This window comes from Coregonus clupeaformis, chromosome 24 (assembly GCF_020615455.1).
Source record: "Coregonus clupeaformis isolate EN_2021a chromosome 24, ASM2061545v1, whole genome shotgun sequence".
NCBI lineage: Eukaryota > Metazoa > Chordata > Actinopteri > Salmoniformes > Salmonidae > Coregonus > Coregonus clupeaformis.
In genome coordinates this window covers 44,913,562-44,926,591 of record NC_059215.1, presented here as the reverse complement: position 1 = coordinate 44,926,591, position 13,030 = coordinate 44,913,562, and the positions used below count along the sequence as shown (strand labels likewise).

Genomic DNA, 13,030 nt, shown 5'->3' with positions numbered 1-13,030 from the left:
AATAAACAGAGTAGAAAAGAAACCACAATAAATCAATAAATTCAATCCAGAATATTATCTGGTGCCGTTTTTTCTGATGTTATTCTATGGGCTAAGATCGCTAACAGCGAGTCTTGAAATGAGTGACGGAAAAGCTGCGATAATGGAGAGGGATACAAAAAAACTCAAAGGGACAGTCACTAGGATGGAAACTGACGTTAAAGAACTTAAAAAGGAGAACAACTTTCTGAGAGAAGCCTTACCAGACATACAAACTAGATCGATGAGAGAAAATCTAGTACTTACGGGTATCCAGGAAAAAGGGAGAGATTACAGAAAAAATTGTGAAGGACTTCTTTCTTACAGCGCTTCAAATTCCACTCGAGGCTGTCGACAAAATCCAACTAGAACGTGTACACCGTTTCGGACAAAGAGGACAGAGATATGAGCGTCCAATCGTTGCCAATTTTTTTTTTTTTTAAGGATAAAGTAATGGTTAAAAGCCTAGGTAAAAGACTTGCTGGCACAAAAATAGACATGAATGATCAGTTCCTGAGGGAGATTGCAGAACGGCGCAAAGTTCTGTACCCAATCTTCAAGGAAAAATAGATCAAAAGGGAAGGTGTGTTGCTCTTGTTGTCGATAAACTGTATATTGACAACCAAATATTCCGCGACAAAGACTACTCCATGGCTATTCTGAAAGTTCTAATAGAGGAGTCGAATAATGGAACACCCAATACTAGCCATGGTAGGGATTGTAATAATAAAGCACATTTATAGTAGGTATAGTATTTTATAAAGGGAAAAGACGGCATTACAAGAAAAGCTAACAAGCAAAATAATACATCTTCAAATACAACTAAATTAGAACACAAGTACTCAATCAACATAGTGGAGATAAAAACATAGCAAACAGAAGACATAGAAGGCACAGTATGTGGGTATGTGTGGATGTATTGTGATGGAAGATGTGGTGTGCGTTTTTGTGTTTGAATAAGTGAGGCTTTAAGTGATTGAGAAAGGAAATGGTTGCATATCCCAGAACCAACGTGTGTCTGTGAGCAGGGGTTGTGAGAGAGAGCTTTCAATTTTGTGCAGATGAGGGGTATACATTTTAAAATATAGTATATATCTAAGATGTATTTATTTATTGTCCTATCATGATGGAACGATCCCCAACCCTATATCCTAGACACCCACCTGAGCGACCCATACACCAAAGAGGAGTCCCCATCTGTTTTATGGACCTGCTGTGAGTTGACTATATGCAGCCAAAACAGAAAAATAAATGCTGTCAGAGACCTACTTGAGCAGCACCGCCCCCTCAAGATTCTGAGCCTGCCTGGCAGGGTTGGTCCTACAAATCCAGAGCCCCCTGATGGGAAATTCTCAAAGCTGCTAATGAGAACCTTGACGACCTTGTACCTAGCCGGTGGGGATTCCGGTGGGGTACCCCCACCCAGGTAGTGGCAGTGCTGGCAACACTGGCAAGATATTTGAATAGATATATATTTTTAAATAGCTATTTATATATAAAAATCCAGAAAATCACATTGTATTATTTTTAAGTAATTAATTTGCATTTTATTGCATGACATAAGTATTTGATCACCTACCAACCAGTAAGAATTCCGGCTCTCACAGACCTGTTAGTTTTTTCTTTAAGAAGCCCTCCTGTTCTCCACTCATTACCTGTATTAACTGCACCTGTTTGAACTCGTTACCTGTATAAAAGACACCTGTCCACACACTCAATCAAACAGACTCCAACCTCTACACAATGGCCAAGACCCGAGAGCTGTGTAAGGACATCAGGGATAAAATTGTAGACCTGCACAAGGCTGGGATGGGCTACAGGACAATAGGCAAGCAGCTTGGTGAGAAGGCAACATCTGTTGGCGCAATTATTAGAAAATTGAAGAAGTTCAAGATGACGGTCAATCACCCTCGGTCTGGGGCTCCATGCAAGATCTCACCTCGTGGGGCATCAATGATCATGAGGAAGGTGAGGGAGGAGCCCAGATTGCTTGTTTTCTGTTTCATTTGTTTAAAACCCAAGCCCTCCCTTAGTCCTACTATAACGAAGGCTGATTCAACAGCAATGCATGTCTTTTTTATCCTGGCGATTACATTTGTTGTCGTTGTTAAAAAATACAAACAACCTTATTAGAATGATTCACCTTCCTATTTTTATGTTTACAACGTCTGTGGCGGGCATGCAATGCAACTTCTGGAGATTTGATCTGTAAGAGGGTTCCGATGATGTTCATAAAACATAGGCCTATTTGGAAGCAGTATAATGGTGAGTGGACATTCTCCTTTTCTCTTTATATTGGATCTTTGTCCAGCAACCGTGAAAAGTTTGGATGTAAGTAAAACTCTCTATAGTCTGCGTTGTTTTACATTTATATATGCCCACTGGGAGAAATGATGGTGCCTGTAAGTGTGACATAGCCTATTTAAAACAAGTTCTTGTTTCGTTTTGTTTAGAATTTGATTCAGTTTATTTGTTCTCTTTTTAGGCCTTATCAATAATGAATTGAATCTTGTTTATTGACAGTGTTTGGCATGTCCATGCTCAGCCATAATGCATTTTACAGTAGACCTAGCCCGTATATCAGTGTGAATGCTATTCAATTACTTAGCCATGCAATTACTTAGAACAATGTAGACTGCAAACTGGTTCAAGTTAACTATTTAGCAACGATACAGTAGGTCTACATTTTGTTATTTAATTTCTGTAAGCCATTTAACAAACTATAACGGACTAACATTAGAGTTGGAGTTTTCCCACAATGCACCATAATTTACAGTATTCTGTAGTAAAACGCTTCAGAGCATTTTACTGTTGATAATACCACAAATTACCATATCATTTACAGTTTTCCGTTACAGTGTAGAGCAGTTCTCTTTAAAAACAGCCCCTTACAGAAGTTTGTACAATAAGACAATCTTGTCCTGAACACCTATAAACCAAAACAACAGACATTTTATTGGATGTGCTAGTGTTCATTGTCTGGATTTTTCATATTGGGTTATGGAGACTACACTGATCTGACAACTAGACAGGTTATTCTGCCCTGACACACAGACCCAGAGTCAGTTTATTTCCTACCCTCATCTCTTTCAAGGCTATTCTGCCCTGACACACACAGACCCAGAGTCAGTGTGCTACCCTCGTCTCTCTCTAAGGGTAGTGCAAATCTGGTCCTGTGATGAGCTCTGAGGATGTTAAGTCAATATCTCTGTTGACCAGGGTTTCCCAACCCTCTCCTGGCACACCTGATTCAATTAGTCAACTAATCATCATGCCTTTTACTAATTTAATCAGATGTGCCAGTTTAAGGTGAAACGTCTGGGGAGGAGAGGGTTGGGAAACCCTGGTCTCGACAAAGTCCATTCTGTCAGGCATTTAATTCTATGAATATCATCCTAGCTACTGATAAGATGAAAGATATGTTTTCTCTTCTCTTATGCTTTCAGTCCCCCTCCTCCTCCCTGTCCACCCTTCTTTCTGAATAGACGGGCAAGATGGATTCAGTTTGCCTTCCATCAGAGTAATTGCTTTTAAGTTAATGGAAATTTGAGGACAAAAAGAGAGATTGGTAAGGAGGGCTGCCTGGCTTTGTAAACATCAGGATATTCTATTATGCGCATCAGATGTCAATGCCTATTTTCAGGCTGTCACAGAAATGCGTGGAGGGGAAATGTCTTTCACAGCTACACTACAGCATTCATTTTCAGTCATGTGGATCACTCTCTGTATCCCTCCATCCATCTCTTTCTCTCTTTATTTTTTCTTTACCCCTTTTTCCTTTCTCTAGCTTTTTTTTACGGCCTTTTCATTCTCTCCAGCTCTCTGTTAATACTTCTCTTCACTTAAAGCGGCAATTTGCAGCTGCTTCTTCCATTTTTGGACCTCTTAATTAATTAAATGTTCCCATTGATTCTTGAAGAATATAACTTATAAATGCTTCATGAGCTGTCATACCCCATCAGAACCCAAAATATAAGCTTGTTTCCAGTGTTGGGGAAGCTACTCTGAAAGTATAGTTTACGAAGCTACCAATTACTTTGCACTGGAAGAAGTTAGTTAAGCTACACTAAAGCTACCCTTAAACCCTTAAGAAAAATATAGTCTACTTAACTAAAGTTACTTAGAAAAAGTAGTTCACTACATCCAAACTACTTTGTGATAAATTATCATATGTAAATCTGAAATGTCATACACTGCAAATTGCAAGAACAGATCACTTTGGGGACGATACAAATGTAGAATGTTAATTTGAGCCAGTTTGCTACAGCAGGAAAAGAATCCTGCAGCAACAGGAAATGTGAATTAATTAACATTTCTGTTTGTTAACAGAATGTGTAATTTAGCCTATTAAACACAACAACTATGTTTTAAGTGAGAATGAGGCAGGTCTGATGCTGAAAAAGATCGAAAATGATTGCCTACTTCACTCATACTTTATTTTATTTTTGCAAAAAAAGTAGTGTGTAGTTCCAGTAATTAACTACACCGATACATGGCAAAAAAGTAATTAACTACTGAAAACAGATTTGAATTTAGTTCAACTTCCACCAAGCTACTGCAAAATGTAGTTCAATTACTAGTTGAACTACATGTAGAGTAGTTCACTACTGTAAACACACACTATATAGCCTCAAAATATGGATATTTTTTATATCAAATTTGCCACTTTACTATCAGGCCTTTTGTCTCTCCTTTCCTCTGTCTCTCTATTTCTATCCAATAATTTAAGAAACAGGGGAGGGGGTAATTGATTTGGATCAGCGCGCTTGGCAACGGACCACCTCAGTATTGGCTCCATGGCTAAATCACAGCTCCCATCTTTAACAGTTTGAGACATCTGTTGTTTAGTTACTGTTACTGCATTATGTACTGCACGTTCCATAGATGTCCCACATTTATTAGATTCTCCATAGGTATGGAATCAAATTCAACTCTGGTTCAGTCACAGATACTGTACATGCTTGATTTATAATTACCCTTTACAATAACGCATTTGATTTATTAGCATTTACGGACTATATGAACATTTTAATATTTTGTGGTGCTGGGGCCATGTCACATTGAACTAAGATGTTGAGTGCAGGTTTTACATTGAGAGTACATTTTGAAAGATAATTATTGCAGGGGAAATAAAGGTTTAGTATTTAGGAGAGCAGAAAGTGAATGATGGAAGGACTGAGAGTGTATAAAGACTGGGCCTCTCCTCTCTCCCGCTCTCTCTGTTCCCCTCTCCTCCTCACCCTCCTCTCTCTGCCCCCCTCACTGTGGAGGGATTTCCCAGGCATGATTAATGGAGACAATCAGCATCACAGAGGGAGGAACTGTGGTGGAGGGTCATGAGGAGAAAAGTATTGTCAGAAGGTGACGGTGAAATGCGGTAGGCGAAGTCAAACGCAGGACACAGAGCTTACTGGAAACGTACTTTACTTGAAAGTAACCAGAGAAGAATACCATCTCCATACAAGGAGGAAAACAACCCGCACACTAACACTGCCGAAGACGAATACAATAACAAACAACACACAATGCACGACAGAGGGTTAAATAGGGGAAACAATACAACATAATGGGGAACAGGTGTACACAATCAGGACAAAACAAGTCAAACACCGAAACATAGATCGGTGGCAGCTAGTACCCCGGGGACGACGAACGCAGAAACCTGCCCGAGCAAGGAGGAGGAGCAGCCTCGGCTGATTCTGTGACAGTACCCCCCCCCCTTGACGCGCGGCTCCAGCCGTGCGCCGACCCCGGCCTCAGGGACGGCCAGGAGGACGCGGAGCAGGGCGAGTCGGATGACTCCGGTGGAAGTCCCTCAACATGGAGGGATCTAGAATGTCCCTCCTGGGGACCCAGCACCGTTCCTCCGGACCGTACCCCTCCCACTCCACGAGATACTGCAGGCCCCCCGTCCGACGCCTCGAATCCAAGATGGAACGGACTGAGTACGCCGGAGCCCCCTCAATGTCCAACGGGTGCGGAGGAGCCTCTCGTACCTCATTCTCCTGGAGTGGACCAGCCACCACCAGCCTGAGGAGAGACACATGGAATGAGGGGTTAATGCGATAATACCTGGGCAGTTGTAACCTATAACATACCTCGTTCAATCTCCTCAGGACTTTAAAGGGCCCCACAAACCGCCGACCCAGCTTCCGGCAGGGCAGGCGAAGGGGCAGGTTTTGGGTCGAGAGCCAGACCCGGTCTCCTGGTGCATATACCGGAGCCTCACTGCGGTGGCGATTGGCGCTCGCCTTTTGCCGCCTGAAGGCACGCTGCAGATGGACATGCGCAGCGTTCCAAGTTTCCTCTGAGCGCCGAAACCACTCGTCCACCGCAGGGGCTTCGGTCTGGCTCTGATGCCAAGGTGCCAGAACCGGCTGATAACCTAACACACACTGGAAAGGCGTCAGGTTAGTGGACGAATGGCGGAGGGAGTTTTGGGCTATCTCTGCCCAGGGAATATATCCCGACCACTCCTCTTGCCGGTCCTGGCAATATGACCTCAGAAACCTACCCACATCCTGGTTAACTCTCTCCACCTGCCCATTACTTTCGGGGTGAAAACCTGAGGTAAGGCAAATCGAGACCCCCAGACGTTCCATAAATGCCCTCCAGACTCTAGAGGTGAACTGGGGACCCCGATCAGACACTATATCCTCAGGCACCCCATAGTGCCGGAAGACGTGTGTAAACAGGGCCTCAGCAGTTTGTAGGGCAGTAGGGAGACCTGGCAGGGGAATGAGACGGCAGGCTTTAGAAAACTGATCCACAACGACCAAGATCGTAGTGTTCCCCTGGGAGGGGGGAAGGTCCGTGACAAAATCCACCGATAGGTGAGACCACGGCCGTTGTGGAACGGGTAGGGGTTGTAACTTCCCCCTGGGCAGGTGTCTAGGTGCCTTACACTGGGCGCACACCGAGCAGGAGGAAACATAAACCCTCACGTCCTTGGCTAAGGTTAGCCACCAGTACTTCTCACTAAGGCAGTGCACTGTCCGACCAATACCCGGATGACCAGAGGAGGGTGACGTGTGAGCCCAGTATATCAACCGGTCGCGAACCTCGAGCGGCACGTACCTCCGACCCTCTGGACACTGTGGAGGAGTAGGGTCGGAACGTAACGCCCGCTCGATTTCAGCATCCACCTCCCACACCACCGGTGCCACTAAACAAGACTCCGGGAGTATGGGAGTGGGCTCAATGGACCTCTCCTCTGTTTCATATAGTCGGGACAGGGCGTCTGCCTTAGCGTTCTGGGACCCTGGTATATAGGTGAGCTTAAATACAAAGCGGGAAAGAAACATTGACCACCTTGCCTGGCGAGGATTCAGCCTCCTCGCTGCCCGGATGTACTCCAGGTTACGATGGTCAGTCAGAATGAGAAAAGGGTGTTTAGCCCCCTCAAGCCAATGTCTCCACACCTTCAGGGCTTGAACCACAGCCAGCAGCTCCCTATCCCCCACGTCATAATTGCGCTCCGCCGGACTGAGCTTCTTAGAATAGAAAGCACAGGGGCAGAGTTTAGGTGGCGTACCCGAGCGCTGAGACAGCACAGCGCCGATCCCAGCCTCGGAAGCGTCCACCCCCACCTGGAATGCCAAAGAGGGATCCGGATGCGCCAGCACCGGAGCCGAGGTAAACAGGTCCTTCAGACGTTTAAACGCCCTGTCCGCCTCAGCTGACCACTGCAGGCGCACCGGACCCCTTTAGCAGAGAGGTAATGGGAGCTGCTACCTGTCCAAAGCCCCGGATAAACCTCCGGTAGTAATTGGCAAAACCCAAGAAGCGCTGCACCTCCTTTACCGTGGTGGGAGTCTGCAAATTACGCACGGCAGAAACGCGGTCAATCTCCATCTCTACCCCTGACGCGGACTATCGATGTCCCAGGAAGGAGATGGACTCCTGGAAGAACAGACATTTCTCAGCCTTCACATACAGGTCATGCTCCAACAGTCTACAAAGCACGCGATGCACCAGGGACACATGCTCGGCTCGTGTAGCGGAATATATTAGAATGTCATCAATATATACCACAACACCCTGTCCATGCAAGTCCCGGAAAATCTCGTCCACAAATGATTGGAAGACTGAAGGAGCATTCATTAACCCGTATGGCATGACGAGGTACTCATAGTGACCCGAGGTGGTACTGAATGCTGTCTTCCACTCATCTCCCTCCCTAATGCGCACCAGGTTGTACGCGCTCCTGAGATCCAATTTTGTGAAGAATCGCGCCCCATGTAAAGACTCCGTCATACTAGCAGTCAGAGGGAGAGGATAGCTGTATTTGATGGTGATCTGTTTTAGACCACGGTAATCAATACACGGGCGTAAACCCCCATCCTTCTTCTTCACAAAAAAGAAACTCGAGGAAGCAGGGGAAGTAGACGGCCGTATGTAACCCTGTCTCAAATATTCGGTGACGTAGGTTTCCATAGCGGCCGTCTCCTCCTGAGACAGAGGATACACGTGACTACATGGAAGCGCAGCACCTACCTGGAGGTCTATCGCACAATCCCCCTGTCGATGAGGTGGTAATTGAGTCGCCTTCTTCTTACTGAAGGCGAGAGCCAAATCGGCATACTCAGGTGGAATATGCAAGGTGGGAACTTGGTTCGGGCTTCCCACCGTCGTTGCCCCTACGGAAACGCCTACACACCGCCCAGTACACTGATCAGACCATCCCTGGAGAGCTCTGCTGCCATGAAATGTTGGGGTCATGAGCGGTTAACCAGGGAAGCCCCAACACCACGGGAAACGCAGGAGAATCAATCAAATACAAACGTACTATCTCCTCATGACCCTCCTGCGTTTTCATCTGGAGAGGCGCCGTGACCTCCCTAATCAACCCAGACCCCAACGGGCGGCTATCTAGGGCATGAATGGGGAAGGGCACATCAACAGGTAAGATAGGAATCCCTAACTTATAGGTGAACTGGCGATCAATTAAATTCCCAGCTGCGCCTGAATCTACTAGCGCCTTATGCTGGGAGTGAGGAGAAACCTTGGGAAACACCACTTTAATACACATATGATCAGCAGAGAGCTCTGGGTGAGTTGGGTGCCTACTCACCTGGAATGACTCATCAGTGCGTCGCCCACTGCCTCGATTCCTAGGAGGCCCTCCCCAGCACCGACCAGCAGTGTGTCCTCTGCGGCCACAGTTGGTGCAGGGGACGGCCTCCCTCCTGGTCTCCCTCCTGGTCTCCCTAGCACCAGCACCCCCAATCTCCATAGGGGTTGGCTCGGAAGTGCTGGGGGATGGAATGGACGGCCCCGAATCCGGACGTCCGCGGGTAGCCAACAGGATATCCAGGCGAATCGACATGTCCACCAGTTGGTCAAAGCTGAGGTTGGTGCCCTGCAGGCTAATTCCCGACGCACGTCCTCCCTCAGGCTGCATCTGTAGTGGTTGATGAGGGCCCTCTCATTCCATCCCGTGTTGGCTGCTAGCGTCCGGAAGTCCAGCGCGAACTCCTGCGCGCTCCTCCTCTCCTGTCTAAGGTGGAATAGACGCTCACCCGCCGCTTTACCCTCTGGGGGATGATCGAATACTGCCCGGAAGCGGCGGGTGAACTCCGCATAGCTGACCGTAGCGGCGTCTATCCCACCCCATTCGGCGTTGGCCCATTCCAGCGCCTTGCCGGACAGATAGGAGATGAGGGCGGACACGCTCTCATATCCCGAGGGCGCCGGGTAAATGGTTGCTAGGTAGAGTTCAACCTGGAGTAGGAAACCCTGACACCCGGTCGCGGTGCCATCATAAGCCCTCGGGAGCGAGAGCCGAATCCCACTGGACTCCGGAGATGGACCGATGGGTATGGCTGATGGTGGTGGTATCGTAGGATGAGGTGTGGGCAAACCTCCACTCTCCCATCGCCTCAAGGTGTCCATCACCCCTTGGATGGTGGTGCCCAGGTGCTGGATCACGGCCTCTTATTGGGTTACACGCTCCTCCAGTGCTCCCCTGAGCGCGGACGATCCTGGTGACTCCATCGGAAGGTGTGTTATTCTGTCAGAAGGCGACGGTGAAATACGTACTTTACTTGAAAGTAACCAGAGAAGAATACCATCTCCATACAAGGAGGAAAACAACCCGCACACTAACACTGCCGAAGACGAATACAATAACACACAACACACAATGCACGACAGAGGGTTAAATAGGGGAAACAATACAACATAATGGGGAACAGGTGTACACAATCAGGACAAAACAAGTCAAACACTGAAACATAGATCTGTGGCAGCTAGTACTCCGGGGACGACGAACGCCGAAACCTGCCCGAGCAAGGAGGAGGAGCAGCCTCGGCTGATTCCGTGACAAATATAGTGTAGAGTAGATGATGGCAGGTTGGTTGAATGAATGTCATCATAATCCAACAGCAGTGATCGGTTGTAGGGGTTATGCATTTCACCAGCAGCGATTCAGAATGAGAACAAGAATCAGCCCTAGATTGCCCTGAAGGTTTATATATTCCCCCTATGCAATCAGGCATAACCCAGCAGAACAGAATAGGTTAATGTTGAGAGAATAGAAACTCCACCAGTGGACCCTGCATTCCTCTTTACTTTCTGTGCCAGATGTAGTTATGCATCAGAGGAGAAAACCTTGCCTTGACAGACTACATTTACATTTTTACATTTTAGTCATTTAGCTCCGTTTAAAGCTATTGGATGAGGGCATGTTGAGATATCTGACCAACCAGGTACCGAACCCCAGTTGTCTGCGAGCAGTTATTGAACCTGGGTTGTCTGAGAACCTCAAAACTGTGTTAGCCAAGCGTGTCCAATGTATCCCCTTCTACCTATGAATATACATTTTACATTTCAGTCACACTTATCCAGAGCGACTTACAGGAGAAATGAGGGCTACGTGCCTTGCTCAAGGGCACATCAACAGATTTTTCACCTAGTTGGCTCGGGGATTAGAACCAGCGACCTTTCGGTTACTGGCACAACGCTCTTAACCACTAAGCTACCTGCCACCCCAGACTACTGTGACAAAGTTTCAAAGAGGAATGCAGCTGTAATTCACTGACTACCTCACCATATGACCATAGCCAACACCTCCCCACCCAGTGTATACCATCAAATCTAAGTATGTAAAAGTCTTCCCAGACATTCCCCTTCCTTCTCTCTTGTTCTTTCATCCCCCTCTCCTCAGGATAGCAGTGTTGGAGCCTTGGTAAATACTCTTGTAATTTTAATTTAATTTTAATTTTGATAATAGGTAGTCTGCCGCGTTGTGATTGGCTCAGAGCTGATGACTCACTCTTCAACAGGCTGGGGAGAAGAGGGGGTGAGAGGAGGGGGAGAAGAGGTGGGAGTAGCTTTCTCTCTCTCTCTCTCTCCCTTTCTCTCTCTCTCTCCCTTTCTCTCTCTCTCTCTCTCTCTCTCTCTCTCTCTCTCTCTCTCTCTCTCTCTCTCTCTCTCTCTCTCTCTCTCTGTCTCTCTCAGTGAGAGCCTGCTTGTCTAGCTCTCACTAGCGCTCATAGAAATATCATAACACACACACATCCCATTTATGTAAAGGATGCCAACCCTGAAGGTAATGATCAGTTGTGGTACTACCTTTGCCTCTGAGCTGCCTAGATGAGAGACACAGAGCCTGGAGGGAAATGAAAGAGAGAGGTAGAGAGAAAGAGAGAGAATAACAGAGTGAGGGAGAGAGTGAGGGAGAGAGAGAGAGCTTTCAGCCTCCAGTCTTGCCTCTCCTCTGTCTGCTGCTGCTCCTTCTGAGCTGGTGTTTTTCTCAGTTATCTACAGATAGACAGAGCAGTGAGTTGTGAACAGTACAGTACTTCTGCCACACCACTGCCATGACTCTACTGATGTGAGTGAGAAGAGAGAGTTCCTCCTGTCCACCACCTGTCTACGGCTACAGCTCTGGAACCCTGCAGCCACAGGCAGATAGCTACAGAGGTGAGTCCGTCTGCTTTGCTGTTGTCGTTTAGAAGAGAGAGCGAGAGAAACAGAGAGAGAGAGATTTGAATCTGCGGTAATGAACAGTCTTTTGAATAACTGTTTTATAGTTATGTCAATAAAACATATCCATTGAATTGAGAGAGATAATGAAAGAAAGAGAGGGAGGGAAATACTTGCCGTGTTTTGGTTCACAGCTTAACATGGTCATAAACTTGAATAATAGATCTCTGGTATTGATTTTTGGGTCCCTATTGATCTGTCTTGGCTGTTTTCATTAGTCTTGGGTGAGAGAATGTGATGCCTTGGTTGCTTGGTGTGTTAGATGACTCAGAAAGATGTAACACTGCTGTGTTTATAATAAGACTGAACAGATGATATTACCAAAGGAATGTGTGTAAAGTTTTAAGTCCGATAGCATTTTTAAGGTGTGTTATGAACTGCCACAGACTGTGCTTGTATGTGTGTGTGTGTGTGTGTGTGTGTGTGTGTGTGTGTGTGTGTGTGTGTGTGTGTGTGTGTGTGTGTGTGTGTGTGTCAAGCTTTTTGTGTGCAGCAGACGTTTGTGTGCGTCTCTGTGTGTATCCTATTTACTTTTTGACTGGCAAGTGAAAAAGACTCCTGGGATTTGAGACAGGTTTGTTATGTAGCGAGCTGTATCCCTCTTACAACATGTGTGTGTGCGCGTGTGTGTGTGCGAACGCACACGTGTGTGTGCTTGTGCCTGTGCGTTCTAGTGAGAGAGAAAGAAAGAGGGAGTGAGAGAGCAAGAGAGAGAGAGTGGGTGGAGGAACACAGCAGCAGCAGCATTGCTGTTTTCTGACTTAGCTCAGGAGCCATGAAACACGAAAACGGCAGTGTCTTTTCGGCTGCTCTGATTAGGCTACTGTACCTTACAGCTGCCCAGCCAGCCTGTCATCTGTTTTTATAATTCAGTATCTGTATAGCTGTCCCCCTGGCTCTCAGTCTGACTGTGGGCATATTGTCTCCTCTGTACTATATGAAGACTGATCCATCACTTTGGACTGAGCTCTTTGGGCAGGGGTAGAGCAGGGAGAGCTACAATACAGTAATCGTATTGCCTGTG

General features: G+C 46.6%; 1 protein-coding gene across 2 annotated transcripts in view; it reads left to right on the top strand.

The window, feature by feature from the left end:
* Positions 1-11,526: 11,526 nt before the first annotated feature.
* The window catches only part of LOC121538591 (prickle-like protein 2), a 110,950-nt gene continuing 109,446 nt past the window's right edge, over positions 11,527-13,030 (top strand). For both annotated transcript variants that reach the window (XM_045207239.1, XM_045207238.1), the window contains exon 1: positions 11,527-11,943. The gene's annotated coding sequence lies outside the window, so the exon portion shown is untranslated. The remainder of the gene's footprint in view (positions 11,944-13,030) is intronic.